Raw genomic sequence first — 17,915 nt, 5'->3', positions numbered from 1 at the left:
TTATTAATCCATCTGAGATCCCTGAACGAGGGTTGACACATTTATAAAATCGTAGAACCAGTCATTTTCACTGCTGTGGTATTTCCAGCGTTAGCATCTAGCGATCCGGCGATCGATCCTGAATTTTCCTGATAACTGATATCGTCGTATCGAATGATACGCGGTAAAAATTTGAGAAACGCGTGGCAAGTTGCATAAAACGAGGAAACTGGTTAATTGGGGTTCGATAAACAGATTACAGGACTCCTGTACACTTTGACAAGTACCGGTCATTTTCACTGCTATTGGTACAAGTAGCCTCGATACAAAATTATTTTCAGTTCGAATTCACAAAAAACAAAATAAAATTCGTTATATTATTCTTTCAGTTATCGTTGCGAAAATCATTACATCATTGAATTTTAACATAAAATTGTAAAACTAGTCCATTTGACTGGTGTGGTAGTTCTAGCGTTAATCGAGACGGAAGCCAACGATCGTGCAATTACTGTCGACAATCCAAAATTTGATTCCCGGGTCCCTGTAGACACATCGGTAATTTTCACGCTAACGTTCGCCAAGTGCAACGATTCTCGTCCTCGCACGACCGAGTGCAAATTCTTTCAGAAACAACACTATCCACTTCCAAAGAACAGGATCGCGCTACGTTCTTCGTAAATATTGCGTTGGCAACTAAGTGACTGCGAATTTTGCCATTACCACTTAATGACAAAACCCGCGATCACTTAGTTGCCAATGCAAAACGCGAATAGTCGAATCTCGTTGATTGGGTGGGAGCGAAAGGTGGAAGGTGAGGCGAAAGGTAGAAAAGCTTTGCGATGGTGGCGAGCAAGGAAAATAGAAAAGGAACGAGCGTGCGATTAAAACTGAGCGCGTCGTGAATAATAAATAGACACGGTGTATGCAGCAGCGTCGACAGACGTCTCAAAGAGACCGTCAGCAGCAGACCTCCGCGCGTCGCCTAATAAATTCATTCTGAATTTCGTGCATCGGCGTATTGCCACTTACTCCGTTCGTTGCGGGGCCACGATGCTTTTAGAATCCCCCGGTTCCGCCTCCACCCCTTTCGCACAGCCTCTCGCCGTGAATCAAATTAGCCAGCCGATTCTAATTACGAGTTTACGGACTTTACCTCGCGCGGCTGAATTTCAAAGTCGCTCTTACCACTGTGCACCCTTTTCGTTGCATTTCTCGGCTGTTTCCATCGTTTCCAACAATCCATCGTTTCGCCTACGATTCGCTCGCTCATGAAACCAGAAACATCGTAGAAATTTGCAACTCTGCAAGTCTGCGAGCCGTCATCCCGATTTTCAGACTGATGATATTTACTACACGCAAGACGAAGACACGCGAAAAGTATGTAAAATATCGGAGACACCGTGTCCATGATGTGTATTATGTCGAGAAGCCTCGTCTAAACAGCCGGCAGGCAGCCTCAGCTTTAAGAAACAATCTACGATGTCGGAAATCTTCCAGGGACTTCAATCTCGGCTTAAGCTAAGCTGGATAACGCCCGATAGAGATGGCTACGAAGATAATAGAACGAGAAGAAGATATGAAAAAGAATGCACGAGAGCCCTGTGAAAATTCTAGTCTGAAGATAACATTCAACGTAGCCAATTTCAAGTCCGTTTAACGAAATGCAAAAGCCAAAACCGAGAAATCAACAGCTTCCACTTTGCCGGAGAAATCGTGTCCCGGATCTGGCTTAGTCTTTATGGAAACTGTCGATTACAGCTACCACGTGGAACAAAAAGAAATTAACTCAAATAGATGTTGCGTGCATCAATTACCAAAGATCGACAAAGACAACTGCGAGAATGATGCAAGAAAACGGAAAATTCGAAAAGCGACGAGCCTAAATCAAAGCAAAATCAAAATCATGTCAAACTCAGATACAGTCGATTATGAAAATAGTGCAACGAAATCGCAGACAATCGTATCATCGATCCACTGGGAGACTTCCACGAAGGTCGCAGCAATCGACGTAGAATCGCTGTCGATGGTCAGTTTCGTCAGCGACGCTCGTCTAACTCGCAGCGCGCAACGTCGCAGCCGATTCTCGGAAACTAATGGCTGGCTGAGCCATACGGCGTGCCGGTCCAAGACGCCAGCCGCTATCGTTCGAATAATCCCGATAGCGTGCGAGGGAAGGCAGCCATCAAACTTGCCCATGGAGTTTGCCGGATGCAAGACCAGGGCCCGTGAACGAGACACTTGAGAGTTCGGCAACAGACATTCCGTGAGCGTATGGTGCTTTACGAGGATCCTGGTTAGGGCACGGACAAAGGAGAACACGGTACGAGCGGCTGGCAAGAGGAGCTCGCTTGGATCTTCGCATAATTCGCTGGCGAGAAACGAACGAGGATGGCTCGGTGACGCCGGATGGACACGACCGCAGGAAACTTCGCATAAATCTGCGACTCGACCGTGTTTCTACCTAAACTCCTGCGAGTCGGACCTGTGGTTTATGTCTCTCGAGGGTTACACTGATTTTTAAAGGCTACTTTCGACCAGGGGTTCAGCTTCTCACTTGGCGAAAACTTCAGCGAAAGAGTTTTCCATTTGCAGGTATCTACAGTTATGGTACGAGTGAGTGAAACAGCCGAGCATTAAATGTTCAACAACGTCGACGAAGATGGGATAAGTCGACCGACAAGGCAAACCTTAGGACACCGGCTTTTTCTTCTAACTGGATCTTCACGGACTCGCGAATTTTCGTCACATTTTAATCTTTCCAACGCGACGATTCGCCGGAATAAAGAGCTCGAAAGTGACCAGTTTCTTGTAACAATTAGTTACAGGCAGCGATGTGTTTAAACGTAGCCAATTTGGTACTCGATCAATTCTTTCGGAGCTCGTCGACCTTTGAACAAATGACCTTGAAACAACGAGAATTCTTAGATTCCATAGAATATACAACGCAATCGAGCGACGAGCCTTTAAATGTTCACGGTCTTCCGTCCTATAGCGATAATTTTACGTTCGACAACTGCGCAAAAAAACGGGGCTCGAGCTTTCCACCGATGAGGATATAAAAACGACTCTGTTCCTGGAAATTGAAATCTGAGACGCGTGGAACGTAGAGAGGAAGAACGCGAGTGACAAAGAAAGAGGACTGAGAGTGGACGCGTTCGGCAAAGTTCAAAGGTTCGCGATAAGCTGGGACCTTTAACTCGAAAACGAAGATACTTTATCTCTGCTTTGCGATCAATGAAACTTTCGCCAACGTGTTTGTTACGTTCTTCTGATTAGAACAACACCAAACACGATATAATTTCCAGCATGTTCGCTCACTCGATAAACGATAATTAAATATATAGGAAAAGTTAAATATCATTCAAATTACATCGTGTTTGGTCTCGTTCGAATCAGCGAGCCGTCGCAAATACGTTGCTAGAAGCAACAAAATTTTAACAACGTTTAGAAATAACAAAGTTGCGCTTCTGAATTGGTAACTCGATACCACGTCTCAGCGATATCTGACATCGGATCGTGTTACGTTATTCGATCGCGGTGGGCCGTCGAGTTTCGTGTTGTACGAGGCGAACTTGCCCTCGGCAACGGGAACGAAGATCGTGCAATTATCCAGAGGATCTTTTCGTGCGATTATCGAATGTTTCTTGTGTCGAAATTTTTCTCCTACACCGCTGTACACGCCGGGAACATGCTACGGATCGACGCAAGGTTGGAAAAGCAGGAATCGAGTTACATAAATGTTTGTGACACCCGGTATGCAGACCAAGTGGCAGACTACCGACAGCTAGTACTTCGTAAGCATGCAGGAAGTCCTTGTTGTCTTCGTTACACAGTGATTGCGGTCTGCCCCGCTTCTCCCTCCGGAGTTCTTCACGTTTCTCTGTCTGTGGCCGAGCCATAATTTCTTTATGACCGAGGAACACTGGCCCTCCGCTTGCGTTTCACGCTTCACACCGCAAATATTTTCCACGTAATTAACGCTTACATCTAGCCATTGTTGTCTAAACACCTTGTTGTCCAAAGATCACGATCACCAGAAAGGGATAAAAAATGCCCACTTTTCTTCAACTTCCCGACACATATTTATATCCAAACGATAGGAAAAGATATTATTTTCACATCGACGTTTCGACGATAGAAGAATCCGTTGCGGAATATCGTGGTAATTTCGTGGAAAGAAGTTGGCAGGATCGATGGGCACGTGTTGCGTCCGCAGATTGCGTTTTAATCGATAAAAAAGATTCTGGCTACATAAAAATCTACCAGATTTCCATCCTTCGATCGGTCGATATTATCGTTTCTACGTTTCCTTTGTTCGGTAAGAGCCGAGAGGGTTGAGAAGCGAAAATTAGCCGAAAAAAGGTCTCGTTGAGAGACACAGTAGCGTAGAAATATTTGTTGCATAGATGGCGCGAGAGAAGAGGACAGCACGTGCGTCTGGTGAAAGGGTAAAACAACGGTAGGATAGCAATTAACGAGAAACGAGACTTCGACGAGGCTTTCTTGCGGCGAGAATCGAATCGTTAGCGAATGAAAATTACTGGCGACAAAAGAGCGACGGAATAGCTGCAACGACAATCCGGAAACATCGATTAAAATTCTCGACGCCGCAACGCGATCGACGCTCCCATTGTACTCTCCTCTCTCTCTCTCTCTTTCTTTCTCTTTCATTCTCTCTTCACCCGTTTCCTCTATCCAGTTGCATTTTTCCCCCTCTTTTTCCGTGGTAATGTTAACGTCGAGCCGTTCTAGTCACGGTTTTTCTCGGTGTCCATTAACGTTTCAATTACCAACGTCGCGCACACCTGTTTTTACTCTTTACAGTTCCCTCGATCGTCGACTTATTTCTTCCTCTTCCCAGTTTCCCCGCTTCGTCACGCTTCTCTCCCAGTAATTCCGTTAAATGTTATCGATTCCCGCGAGTTCCGCCACTTGTTTGTTTTCGGCTTCTCCATAGATTTTGCTTCTTTCTCTCTCGCTGGCAACGATCCGTGGCCCAACGCAACGTCCGCTGTCTTATCTGTCTTTCGGCGAGATTTTTTGCAGCGCAACAAAAACTTCCAACACTCGCGTTAAAATAACATCGCGTAACTAACGGAACCGACTGTAGGTAACGCGTGGACGAAAGTTTGTCCTCGAACAGGCCACCGAAACGATCTACCAGTTTCTGGTGTTAAATAAAATTTTGAAATTGGTCGATCGCGTTGCCGTAAATGTGCCGAGACGAACTGTAACTTCGTTTCGGAGGTACACGTTTCGTTAGCTGCGAAACGCGAGGCTGGGAAAATGGAAATCGCGAGTGGAAGTATGGAAACGGATGGATAAAAATGGCACCGAATCGAGTTCTATAAGACGATAAACAGGCAGAAGCTTCAACAGGCCGAGCAACGAGCAGACAGCCGACGTAGCGCGAGGCAGAAATCGGTTTACGATAAAAATTCGCTATCGAAAATACGACGGCCGGCAAAACGCATTTTTATCAAGCGAAACGGGCGCGACGAAGGGAAAAAAAGGAAGGAGCGTGGAACCGGTCGAGGGAGTAATACGGCGACGGAACGAATGTACATTTTTTGGCGAGATTACTGTCGTTTTTCAGCAGCTGTCCGGACCATTCTTGCGAGCCGACAAATGGCGTGCCTGATCACCCATTGCCGCTAAAACTGTGCGTTTCGCGTCCGTTACGAGCGCGCTCGCAGCGAAACGCAGTCACGCGGACTAATGCGAGCGGCAAAATTATTTTCTACGAAATTAACACTTTGACTGTCACGTCGATCATATATGACCCGCCACGGTGGTCATCGGTGACCGGAGCGCTTCAACTGCTTACAACCGTAAAAATTGAATGAAAATTCACAGTTACGGCATTTTGAATATAACCGATAAATAGAAGATACTTTGAAATACAATGTGCCCCATTGAACGATTAAACATTTTCATTAGAACATCGATAAAAAGAAATGAGAAGAAACGTTGCATCTAACGGTGCACTGTGTTAAAACACTTTGAACACAAATGTGGCTCATCGATACGATCCGGACGATAGGTGGTCACCTTTTTGGTTCGATTCTTACCAATTTTTGATCCTAATTGTTTAACATTTTTTTATAGCACTCTCTGCAAAATTTTCGTGCCAGGTACGCTCGCCCCTCTTTCCTCTGCAGTTCGCGTCGCGATCTTCGTCGAATAAGGATATTTCACGGCTCTGGCGAATGGCACTGTGTAAGGTGCATTGCGAGTGCCATTCTAAAATCTGGTACCTTGATCTTTGTTTTTGTTGCTTGTTTATAGAGTATCATCGCGTTTGAAATTGATGTATTTAACAGTAACTCTAAAGCTAATTTTGTATACCACTCGAGGGTTCTTCTATGTGTTGTAGAACATGCTATCATTTGATCTGATAAATCTACATCACATTTTCCTCTCTTGTATTCTATAATACCACTACCATTGGTTTATCGGAAACATAATTTCTTTTACCTCTACCATTTCGGCCGAACGTTTCGTCGAAATCATAAAAATAATCGTAATACCGTTTACTAATATCTTCTACGCGTTTCAACGATATATTCTGCACGTTTTGCCTACGACGAAATAACGAATGCGAATGGTTTGTTGAAATAAACGAAGCCTTGTTATGATATGTCGCTATCAACCGTTACCAAGGCGCCACGGTGGTCCCCGTGACCACCAATAAGATAAACGGTCCATTGGGGAAGAACGTTGCCTTACATCGTCGACTTATTGTTATTTTACCATTATATGCTTTGAATAATAAAAATACTCCCGTGGCTTCCTGAGCGAAACGTGTGATTTCCGCGTGGCTGTCAAAGCGTTAATGGTGTGAAACCGTTTCGGCGGAAAGGCGTGCACCATCGTTAGGATGTGATACGAGGTCCGATGAAATGGCTATGAACCTGATCCGTAATTAATGGAACGTAAGCGTGCGATTTAACGTAAGTCGAGCTAACTCAAGCGTCGCTTAATCCGCACCGATAATACCTTGGTTCAGCCTAAGCAAAGTTGCTAGAACTTGCTGCTAGATGAATACGAATCGAACGAGGATCTGAACGAATCTCTGGCTGCAACTTGCAAGCCGATGGCTTGGCGACTAAATGATTGCGGATTTTGTGATTAGGTGGTATTGACAAAATCCGCAATCACTTAGTTGCCAAGCCAATAACTTGATTCAAATTCAACGCGAGTTAAACCGCGGCTTTAATCGAAGTAATTCGAATTTAAGAAAACTTAGGGAAAATTAGTTGCAGCTTAACTGGAGGTCCGCGTGGGTCGTGAAACAAAAGCAAGTCCGCTGCCTACCGACATCGAGCGTAACTCGATTTTGAATTTCAATTTGCAATTTTTGCCTTCGTGCGAAATAAATTTTCACCAGCGAGAGAACCTTGTTGACTCGCGTCAATTTCAACGATTTTCGCGCAAGCGTTGCTCGTTAGATTTACCTGACAATTTAGTCGTATTTCGTTTGTTGCTTTAAGAAAGAAATCGACTCTGTTGCCCGAGACGACTCTTCCACGCAAGTGCTGCAAATAGTAAAACGACAAAAGGTACCAAAAAATGGTTGGAACAGGTACCGTGCTTGCGGTGGGTCTACAAATCCGTGCGACAAATCTTCGGAAGAAATCGTTTCGTTACGAAAAGCACGTACGATTTCTTACAAAAATTACATTAGAAAATGATTTTCCTCGGAACACTTTTCGCACAGATTCATAGATCGTAAGAGAAATAAGGCACGAGTTTTACTTCAACGATCTTTTGACATCTCTGGTCGTTTACTTTTTCTAGATTTGAACACTTCCATAGAACAGGCTGGCTCGGATAGAAACAAGTTGCGCCAAAATCTGCGAGTATCGGTTACCGCGGTGTCCTCGTAAGATTCGTCGCTTTCATCGACAAAGTATTAGGTTGTCCGAAAAGTTTCTTTCGCTTCGGAAGGAAATAACAGACGCACGATATTTTTTCTTTTACATCAGTTTATTGAATTATGCACGAAGATAATAATAGAAATAGAACGAAATGGATCACAACTGACTCAATAAAATAATATCAAACAGGAATTGTTCTTCGTCTTACGAAACGAAAGAAACTTTTCGGACAACCCAATGCAATTTTTCACGTTTGCAGGAAAAATGACACGCACAGGGAAACGACAGCGAGTTACTTGACGCGGACCGCGCGTGGACTCTACTGGGCGAAATACGCCTGGAACGCAAGAAGATGACTGCACCGAGAGGGAAGAGAATCGTAAAAGAGAAGGTTCGTGAGATTTTCAGACGAGACTCGGACGATAATGCGACCGTAAACCGGCCGAAGAAACGAAGGAAAGAGTTAGGAACCGGTTGAAAAGACGGCAGAGCGTCGATTACTCGTCGTCAGCCTGACGATTCCAGGGTCAGCGAGGATACGCATCGTGAAAAGCTCGTTCTGGATATCCAGATGCCTCGCTTCTCGTTCCAGAGACAGAGGAACACTCGACGGTACGTTCTACCAACGTTTCTCTGTGGCTTTTTCAACCGATTCGCTGGATGCTCGTGCAACAGTCAGATTCAGAAGGTAAAACGAAGAAGCGTAGCATGTGCAAAAGTCTGTGTTCGTTTGTTCGGACGAATAGAAATTGTAATTCGCGATGGACGAAAATTGAAAAGAAAATTGAAAAAGTAAGAATTGGGCGTGTAACTTGCAAATCACTGTCTCGCGACGATTTCCAGATCCGATCACACCGACAGGTAAGAGACGAGGAAGGAAGGAAGACTGCGTCGAGTCCACAGCAGCGGAAAAGAATCGCAGCTGTTCGAAATACTCGACGTTGTAGCGAAACTTACGGTGGGAAGGTACTGGAGGGTGGGAAAAATATGGAGAAATCGATGGAGGAAGAAGAGGAGAGCGTAGATGTAGCAGGTTGCATGCAAGTGTACCTTGAAGAAGGACGAGATGCAGCCACAGATCGGAAGAACGAGACTGGAAGATGGGCTTGACACTACAGGCACACGGGCGACGAACGAGACGCAGCTCGCGAGCGAAACTGCGCTCGGGTCGAAAGGCCATCGGCCAGACAACCTACCTACGAATCTGGCCAACTAACACCGAGCTACGACACCGACGTGCACAGCCAGACTGCGTTTAGTTTGTGCGTAATCGCGTCTTCTCGCCCCGTCTGTCCCGCTTGCAGCTGGCAAGCGCTTGGCTCGGCGACGCGACCACGCACACCGACAGTACGCTTAATCGAACGCTTCTTCCGACCGATGAAATATACACTCCGCATCAAATATACACTGCGTGCCGCGGAGACCCTGCCGACGCTATGCCACTACACCAACCATCGAGGGGAGAGAGTTTATTAGCGAAACGTTGGAAATGAGAATAACTGTTGGAGTAATAGGTTTCTCGATCGTTCGGGTACACTGAAATCCCAGTCTAATTCGTCTAATTCTAGGCTGAATCTGCGAGCAGCTTCAAAGAAGCTTTTGGCTTCTGGTCAATAAATTTTGGGAAACCGAATGGTTAAGGGAACGGAGATTTTTCTCGGTGGCTGGCTTGAAATTTCAGCCGCACTCTAAGATGGATCAATGTGGATAAGGTGATGAGTGTTGAAAAATAAATATCGAGGAAATACGAGTTTCGATAATGCGAATCATAGTTGGATGGATCGAATCGTGTGCCTAATTCGAAGCGGAACTTGGCATCTGGTTTAATAAGCTTTGGGAAAGGGAATGGCTAGGAGAATACAGTTTCTTGGATGGCATGAAATTTGAGCCGCACTTTAAGACGATTCAGTGTGGATAAGGCGATGACTTGAAATTTGAGCCGCACTCTAAGACGAATCAATGTGGATAAGACGATGGCTTGAAATTTGAGCCGCACTCTAAGACGAATCAATGTGGATAAGACGATGGCTTGAAATTTGAGCCGCACTCTAAGACGAATCAATGTGGATAAGACGATGGCTTGAAATCTGAACCGCACTCTAAGACGAATCAATGTGGATAAGACGATGGCTTGAAATCTGAGCCGCACTCTAAGATGAATCAATGTGGATATGGCTTGAAATTTGAGCCGCACTCTATGACGAATCAATGTGGATAAGACGATGGCTTGAAATTTGAGTCGCACTCTAAGACGAATCAATGTGGATAAGGCGATGGCTTGAAATCTGAACCGCACTCTAAGACGAATCAATGTGGATAAGACGATGGCTTGAAATCTGAGCCGCACTCTAAGATGAATCAATGTGGATATGGCTTGAAATTTGAGCCGCACTCTATGACGAATCAATGTGGATAAGACGATGGCTTGAAATTTGAGCCGCACTCTAAGACGAATCAATGTGGATAAGACGATGGCTTGAAATTTGAGCCGCACTTTAAGACGAATCAATGTGGGTAAGGCGATGGCTTGAAATTTGAACCGCACTCTAAGATGAATCAATGTGGATATGGCTTGAAATTTGAGCCGCACTCTAAAACACGAATCAATGTGGATAAGGCCATGGATTGGAATCTGTTCGTTTTAAACTGGATCTGTAAGCCAGTTTGGAACCTGGTCAGTAAATTTTAAGGACAAACAAGTGATAAGGATAGAGATTTGATATTTTGGTGGATTTACATAATTCTAAGATAGAATTCTAGATGCAGCGAGTTAATTTATTTATAATTTCGATTCGTTCTAAGGTATAATTCGAATCTCAGTAATAATATTCCATCAGTGTTTAATTCTGGCTCTAAACGATAGTTCTTAGCAGAGGCCATTTTCGCTTAGAAACGATTTGAGTTGAATCCCAAGATTCGATCTACAATACAATAACTGGACCTAATTCTACCGATACCTAATTCTAGATCTAATCTGCAGCCATGCTATATAATCAACTCTAATGATTGATTGAGTTTCGGATTAGGTTCGGTTCTACAATTTAACCCTGGTTCTAGTAAACGATAATCTGTTCTCGGTTATAGACTGTACGACGTTCGACACATAGTCATCGCTGATACCTAGTCTCTATCATCAATTCCAGAATATAATGGGTGAATTTAGTGCAAAATTTGATCCTGGTATCTAATGCTGACACTAATGCCATACTCTGCGTAGCATCAAGTTTTTGCCAGATTCAATTAGGTTGAATTGCAGTAATCCTGGTCCAAAGGTGTAACTTCAATCATCCCTAGGATATAATTTCAATTCTGCTCACTAATTGTAAACTCAACTCTGACCATCTGGTCATTGATTTTGCCGCTCGTCGTGATATTTGATTTAGGTACGTGATTTCAATATCTACCCTGAAATTCAACAAAATGATATTCATACGAGTATACTTGTCACGAAGAAATGACAATATTCTGCGTTACGACTAGTCCTGTGAGTAATCGAACGAGAAAATAAAACAATCATTTCCTTACAACTCAATTTTATATTATAACAGTCACGTGTATTCCGTGCTCGACGAGTATACTCGTCGTCGCTTGTTTCTCGCCGCACGTTTCAGCTACACACTTTTCGAAGCTTTCAGAGGTCGTAACAGCTAACCGGTTAACAGACGATCGTTATTTGAAAAGGCGAAATGAAAATAGGGATGCTGTTTGGTGTTCGAGTAGAACCGACTCGACCTAATTCCGCGCGGGAATAAATAGCCGTGTTTCGTAGACTCGATTAGGTGCTACCCCAACGGAAATAGCGTTGCCGGTGACAAAAATAACGCAGGCAGTCGACGCCTAGTCGCGTCGCGACGCTCGTTTACGCACGTTGCATGAATGACTGACTGACTGGCCAGGTGATCATCTCGCTGACGACCAGACGCTTGCGTAACTTGGACGCTTCGTTTCGTGTCAACGATCCTTCTCTGCCAGTATTTCATACGATTAAACGCTAGCTTTTACCTTCTACCGAATTTCTAATTTTTCGCTGCAGATTAACCAACTTAATTATTAATTTATATAATTGATATAATTTACATAATTTTATTAATTTATTTATAAAGTAATTATCCTATTTCGAACTTCGTCGCGAGCTACTCGAATTTAGCGTTTCGAGAAAAACACCGAATTTGGATAGATTCAACGATCTTGATAGTTGCGATTAAAAATCTTGCTACTCTTTTTAATTCAGGCAAGCAATTTCTCTTACTTCTCTTCAAAAAAAAAGCAAACTAGATTAGCGAATATTATTAACCAGTCAGCAGCGGATGAGCAGCCGATTTTCTAGGACAAATTATCGCGCTCGCGTATCGGAAATGCGCTATGATTCGGTTGCCTGTAGCTCTCGAGGTTTCTTCGCGGTGTATCAACAGAGCAGGTTCGCGTCACGGTAAACGACGGACCAGTCGCTTGTCAACGACACGTTATATACGTGTTTTGCTTTAACGACCGAAATAACGTGAGCAAACCCTCACGTTTACGTCTCCGCCGTGTAAATTAACGTCCCACGAGCCGACAGCGTGAATGACTGACCAGGTGGTCGACTTTTCGTCGTTTGCGTGTAATATACAGGGTGTTCTGTAACAGGTGGTATACTGTGGTCGACGAAGTGGGATTCCGCGACGAAATATCGGTGGAAAATGCGAATGCGAGCCTATCTGCGTGCCTTGACCAAACTGCTACGATATTCGTATCATCGGTATGCGCGCTCGGTTTTCACTGCACAGCGAATGTCGGTAACTCGGCAAGCTCGAGGGACGCGGCAAGATCTTCGAACGTTACAGGTGTCTCGATTAATCGAAATATTCGAGCGAAAGAGGTTTAACGTAGGAAAATTCGACGTACGGAAAAGTTTCGTACGATCAGGCGCGATCAAGATCACCTGTTCGGGAAGCGTTGGTACTTTAACCATGTTAAAATGTAGCTAAAATGTACCTGAAAGTCATGGAATGTACTTAACCCGTATACCTAAGATGTGTCGCAAATAGTAACCAAAGACGAGTATACTCGTCGTAGCACAAAATACTGTAATTTCTTCTAACAAAACGACTGTTTTATTTTTTTTATCTTGTCACTGCAATTTATTGCAATTGCTAAATTGCAATTTAAATAGCAAATTATAACTACGTTTTACGCACGACGAGTATACTCGTCATAGCACTAAATACTGTAATTTCTTGTAACGAAACGACTGTTTTATTTCTTCACCTTATCACTGCAGTTTGTAACTACAGTAAATTGTAACTACGTTTTACGCACGACGAGTATACTCGTCGTAACACGAAATACTGTAATTTCTTGTAACGAAACGACTGTTTTATTTCTTCACCTTATCACTGCAGTTTGTAACTACAGTAAATTGTAACTACGTTTTACGCACGACGAGTATACTCGTCGTAGCACGAAATACTGTGATTTCTTGTAACGAAACGACTGTTTTATTTCTTCACCTTATCACTGTAATTTATTGCAAATGCTAAATCGCAATTTAAATAGCAAATTATAACTACGTTTTACGCACGACGAGTATACTCGTCGTAACGCGAAATACTGTAATTTCTTCGTGACGAGTATACTCGTGGAAAACAGTCAACTGCTTAAGCTTCCTCTCAGACCCCGTTTTATTCGACGTACATAAACGCACGCAGCGGACGATGGCAGTCATGCGTTCGACCGAGGAAAAACGATTAGCTTCCGCGGATATGCGACGTGTAGTCGTCGTGGTTGCCTTGCGTTTATTCAGATATGTGTTATTTTGTGTGCTACGTTACATTAGCCGCGTACCAGTGTTACACACATATGAGTATGAGTGTGTTGGAGTATGTGCGCGCGCAGCGTCTCGAAAAACGGAAAAATGCAACTGTTCCGTACGCATTGTGGTAAAAAGGATGATGAAACGCGTGCAACGTGTATCTACGAATATCTTGTACATCCTATATTAAAAAATTATGAAACCATTTTAATATCATTTTTACGTATAATGTGAATGTTCCTATACTTTTATTTCCGCGAGAAAATCCTAACAGTCGGACTATCGAATATCGTACGATTGCTTCCTCGCATCTTCTGACACACAGCGTAGCTACAGGCGCACTTCGATAAACTCCGATCCATAACGAAGTCTGGTTATTCTAAATTCCAGTTAAAACAGAGGTGCAAAGAAAGCGTGTAGACAGGCGATGGCAAATAATTCCAATTAAATTCGAAATAATTCCAAGGTCAATTTTATTTCGACATGCAGAGGCTTCCATAGACAGAGCGCAAAGAAACAGAGAAAATTGTAGTCTTATTGAGATATTCCAGTTATACAGAGGTTCGAGTTATGCAGGTTCTGAGTTATCGAGCTTCTACCGTATGTACGCGATCGTACAGTCCGATGATCGGCTTCAGACAGGACAGGATTTTCCACTTCGCATGATTCAAGGCTAGGTCTCAAGGGTGCCTCGAGTATCGCGTCTCGCATTTATTACTGTCGTCTCAGCAGCATGCACATAGCATCGAAACAATGAAACGATATTTTAGTATCTTCAATACGAGAACGAAATTTCAATCGATGTAGCGGTAGCTCTATAGGTTCGAAAAAAAAAAAAAAAAAAAAAAAAAAACAGGAGACGTTTTTCGAGACACAGTTCTTCAAAGTATCCATCACCTTCTCGAACATCTTCCCGCGTCACCTTCGTGTTTAAAACACTTCGAGATCGAATCGTTGCACAGGTTGAGTCTCCCAACAAGACGACTTAAATTAACACGCAAGTTGTTCGTTGTACGAAACGATGTCTCGAACAAAAGTTGCACGGTATCTAAGTGGACACGCAGTACTGTAATCTGTTTGTTATCATCTTATTTTTTTAGCGAGATATTACACTCACTTTGAGTCCCATTGTACAATACTTTTCTACGCAAAATTTCAACATTTGTTCGAATTTCAGAAAAAATATTAGACTTTCGTTTAAAGAACCAAAAGTGATCCTAATATCTCGCTAAAAAAAGTAGGGTAATAGAAACAGATTTGAGCACTGTATTGAATAATTTACGAGTTACTTTAACAGTAGAACTACCGACAGTTAACGCGAAGCTATTTCTACCAAAACCAGTGAAAATGACTGGTTTAAAAAATACGTAATAACAGAATATTTGCATATTTACTGCTTTATTACTTTCTTACAGAAGCAATTCCATGTTGTGTAATACATTTGTGCTGTTATTAATCCATCTGGGATCCCTGAACGAGGCTTGACACATTTATAAAATCGTAGAACCAGTCATTTTCACTGCTGTGGTATTTCCAGCGTTAGCATCTAGCGATCCAGCGATCGATCCTGAATTTTCCTGATAACTGATATCGTCGTATCGAGTGATACGCGGTAAAAATTTGAAAAACGCGTGGCAAGTTGTAGAAAACGAGGAGACTGGTTAATTGGGGTTCGATAAACAGATTACAGGACTCCTGTACACTTCGACAAGTACCGGTCATTTTCACTGCTATTGGTACAAGTAGCCTCGATATAAAATTATTTTCAGTTCGAATTCACAAAAAACAAAATAAAATTCATTTTATTATTCTTTTAGTTATCGTTGCGAAAGTCATTACACCATTGCGGAAAAGAATGTAACACGAAGTAGTAACTTTAAAATGAAATTGTAAAACCAGTCAATTTCACTGGTGTGGTAGTTCCAGTGTTACGTCGTCGTCTTGAAAGACTCACGCTCTATATCAGTGTGTAAGTTCATGAAATTTCAACGTGTGTGAAACCATATCGTTAGCGTTGCAGCACGAAACTAGGAATCTACTAAAATGAGAGAAAAATAGAGGAAACTGAGTATTGCCGGAGCAACTCTCTCGTAGGTCCTTTAGCGGTCTTTCGACGAAATTCTCCGCTGCTGATGGAGAAGCATCGATGGAGGGCCGGTATCAATCGCGAGCAAATAATTGCACGGTGACCGGGCAGTTGGGTCCACGTCGAAAACACGACTGCGAGACGCAGTAATTGCTCGTTTACGTTGCTTCAAAATTTAATTACGCCAGCGTGGCACGCGAAATCCTGCAAGCAAGTTAAATTAACTCCCCGCTGCTGGCTCAGGCACTGACAAATTCGCCAAGCAACTTCCCGGCCGAACACGCGCAGCCAACGCTCTTTTCTCGATAATTGATCCGCACGTGCGAGACATTTGACATAAAATTTTCCCAAATTCCTCTTTCGTCCAACGGTATCGATGACACTCTGACTAAATTACCGTGGAAAAGTATTGTTTAACGTGGAAGAAGCTCAGCAGGCAGGCTCGTTGCTGGGACACGAAGAGAAGCACCGTGAAACGAATTTCGAAGATTAATTTTTCTACGAGAAATTTGAAGATATATCCACGCGTTGGAGCAAGTGATTCCATTTTGACACGGCCTTGAACCGCCAGCATCGAGATAGGAACGTCGCGAAACAGCAACGAACGAGTCGAGTCAAAAGTTTATCGGCCAGATGCGTCGGTGGACGATAAATTCTGCTACTTGCAAGTGCCTCGTATCGTATTAAACAACTGCGCAATTATGGAACAACTGCAAGACGAACGCAGGTGGTAGCCAGAATCGATAGAAGGCCATTAGTGAGATTTGGGTCAAGGGCGGACAGAATGGAAAAAGTTGTAGCAAGTTAGGGAAGTTTCAGGTGCCAACGGTTGGTGGGTCGCGACGTGTAATTGAATCGTTCGGGAAGCACATTGATCGACTGCATAAATTGAGAAGAAGTACAGAGAAGCCACGACGTTACCACAATTTATACTTTTTCCCTTTTTTCCTCCATTTCTTTTCAATTTCTCTCGGTGTTCTTCACCGGTTATGTCATCTTTCGTACAAGCAAATCGTTCGTTTCTTCAAAAAACGAACGTTAATCGCGTGCATTGAAACGATGAAAACGCGTGGTTAATTAGCCTCGTTTACGAAAAGCTGAATTATCGCGTACAGAATACCTGGCTGAATAAATTCATCTTTCAGACAAATTCGCTGCACGTATGCGAGATACGGAGGACACGCGATGATACAGTGGAAGCGAGCCATCCAGCAGCGATAATGTTGCGGTTGAAAGGTGCCGCAAGCTCGAGCCAGGCCACGGAAACGGTGGAAGCGGTGGAAACCGGGGCGAGGATGAAGACAAACAATGTACAAGACAGTTAGACCGCAATTTATTCGCGTAATTTAGCGGCGATCCATCGTGAACGCCGTTCCATGGCTGGGCGCGAAGAAACAAAAGGTCTGAGAAGCGACGACAGTGCCTTGGTAGCGTAAAGAGGATAAAGAGAAAGCAGTCTGCGCGATATATCTCGTCAAGGCAGTAAGTTGATCGAAACTGCGCGATTATCATAAAACACGGGACGACGTGTTTGCGGAGTAAAAGTGAAGAAATCCAGAGAAGATTGCAATTTTCCAGAAATATTTACACGTCGTTCAATTACTTTACTAGCTAAGAAATAAAATTAGTTTATTCTTATGGTTTCAGCTGGAAGATGATATCGACAAAATAAAATAAATAGTTGTGCACTTACTTGTTTCAGATCGGAGACGCGTACAGTTTCGCGTGCAGAGCCAAGATCCAAGAAACCTGAAACGATAGTAGCAACAAGTTAGATTGGCAGAATAACTTTCGTAAATTAGATTTAATGGTTTAATGTAGTACTTTGATTTTAGCGTTTTAATTTCACCGATTTAACCAGTTGCCTGTTTTGCACGAGTATACTCGTCATGAAGCAAATCTCTGTTCGAGATTTTCAGTGGCCGTACGTTTATGGCTCGGCCCGCACCTCTTCCTTCTTTGGGAAATTCCGAATAACTGTAAATCTGATGACTCAGAGGTTAAGGAAAACCCCCAGGGAAGACCCCTGGCCGAGAAGACACGATGGATTGACGAGACTCAACGGTTGGTGGAGAGTATCAGCAACATACTAAGACAGTCATCTACAGAACGTCGTACCAAGCGGGTGAAAGACTGCAGTCTCAGCAAGATCTTACAATCGTCGTGTTCAGAACATCAA

At 43.4% G+C, this 17,915-nt stretch overlaps 1 protein-coding gene across 1 annotated transcript in view; it reads right to left on the bottom strand.

Moving 5' to 3' along the window:
• alpha-Man-IIb (alpha-Mannosidase class II b) overlaps positions 1-17,915 on the bottom strand; it is a 166,866-nt gene that overhangs the window by 88,143 nt on the left and 60,808 nt on the right. The window contains exon 3 of the mRNA XM_069129778.1: positions 17,430-17,485. The gene's annotated coding sequence lies outside the window, so the exon portion shown is untranslated. The remainder of the gene's footprint in view (positions 1-17,429; positions 17,486-17,915) is intronic.

The sequence above is a fragment of the Bombus flavifrons genome, chromosome 16 (genome assembly GCF_040668555.2).
Source record: "Bombus flavifrons isolate JBK064 chromosome 16, iyBomFlav1_principal, whole genome shotgun sequence".
In the NCBI taxonomy this organism is placed as follows: Eukaryota; Metazoa; Arthropoda; class Insecta; order Hymenoptera; family Apidae; genus Bombus; species Bombus flavifrons.
This window is presented reverse-complemented; position numbering and strand designations above follow the sequence as displayed.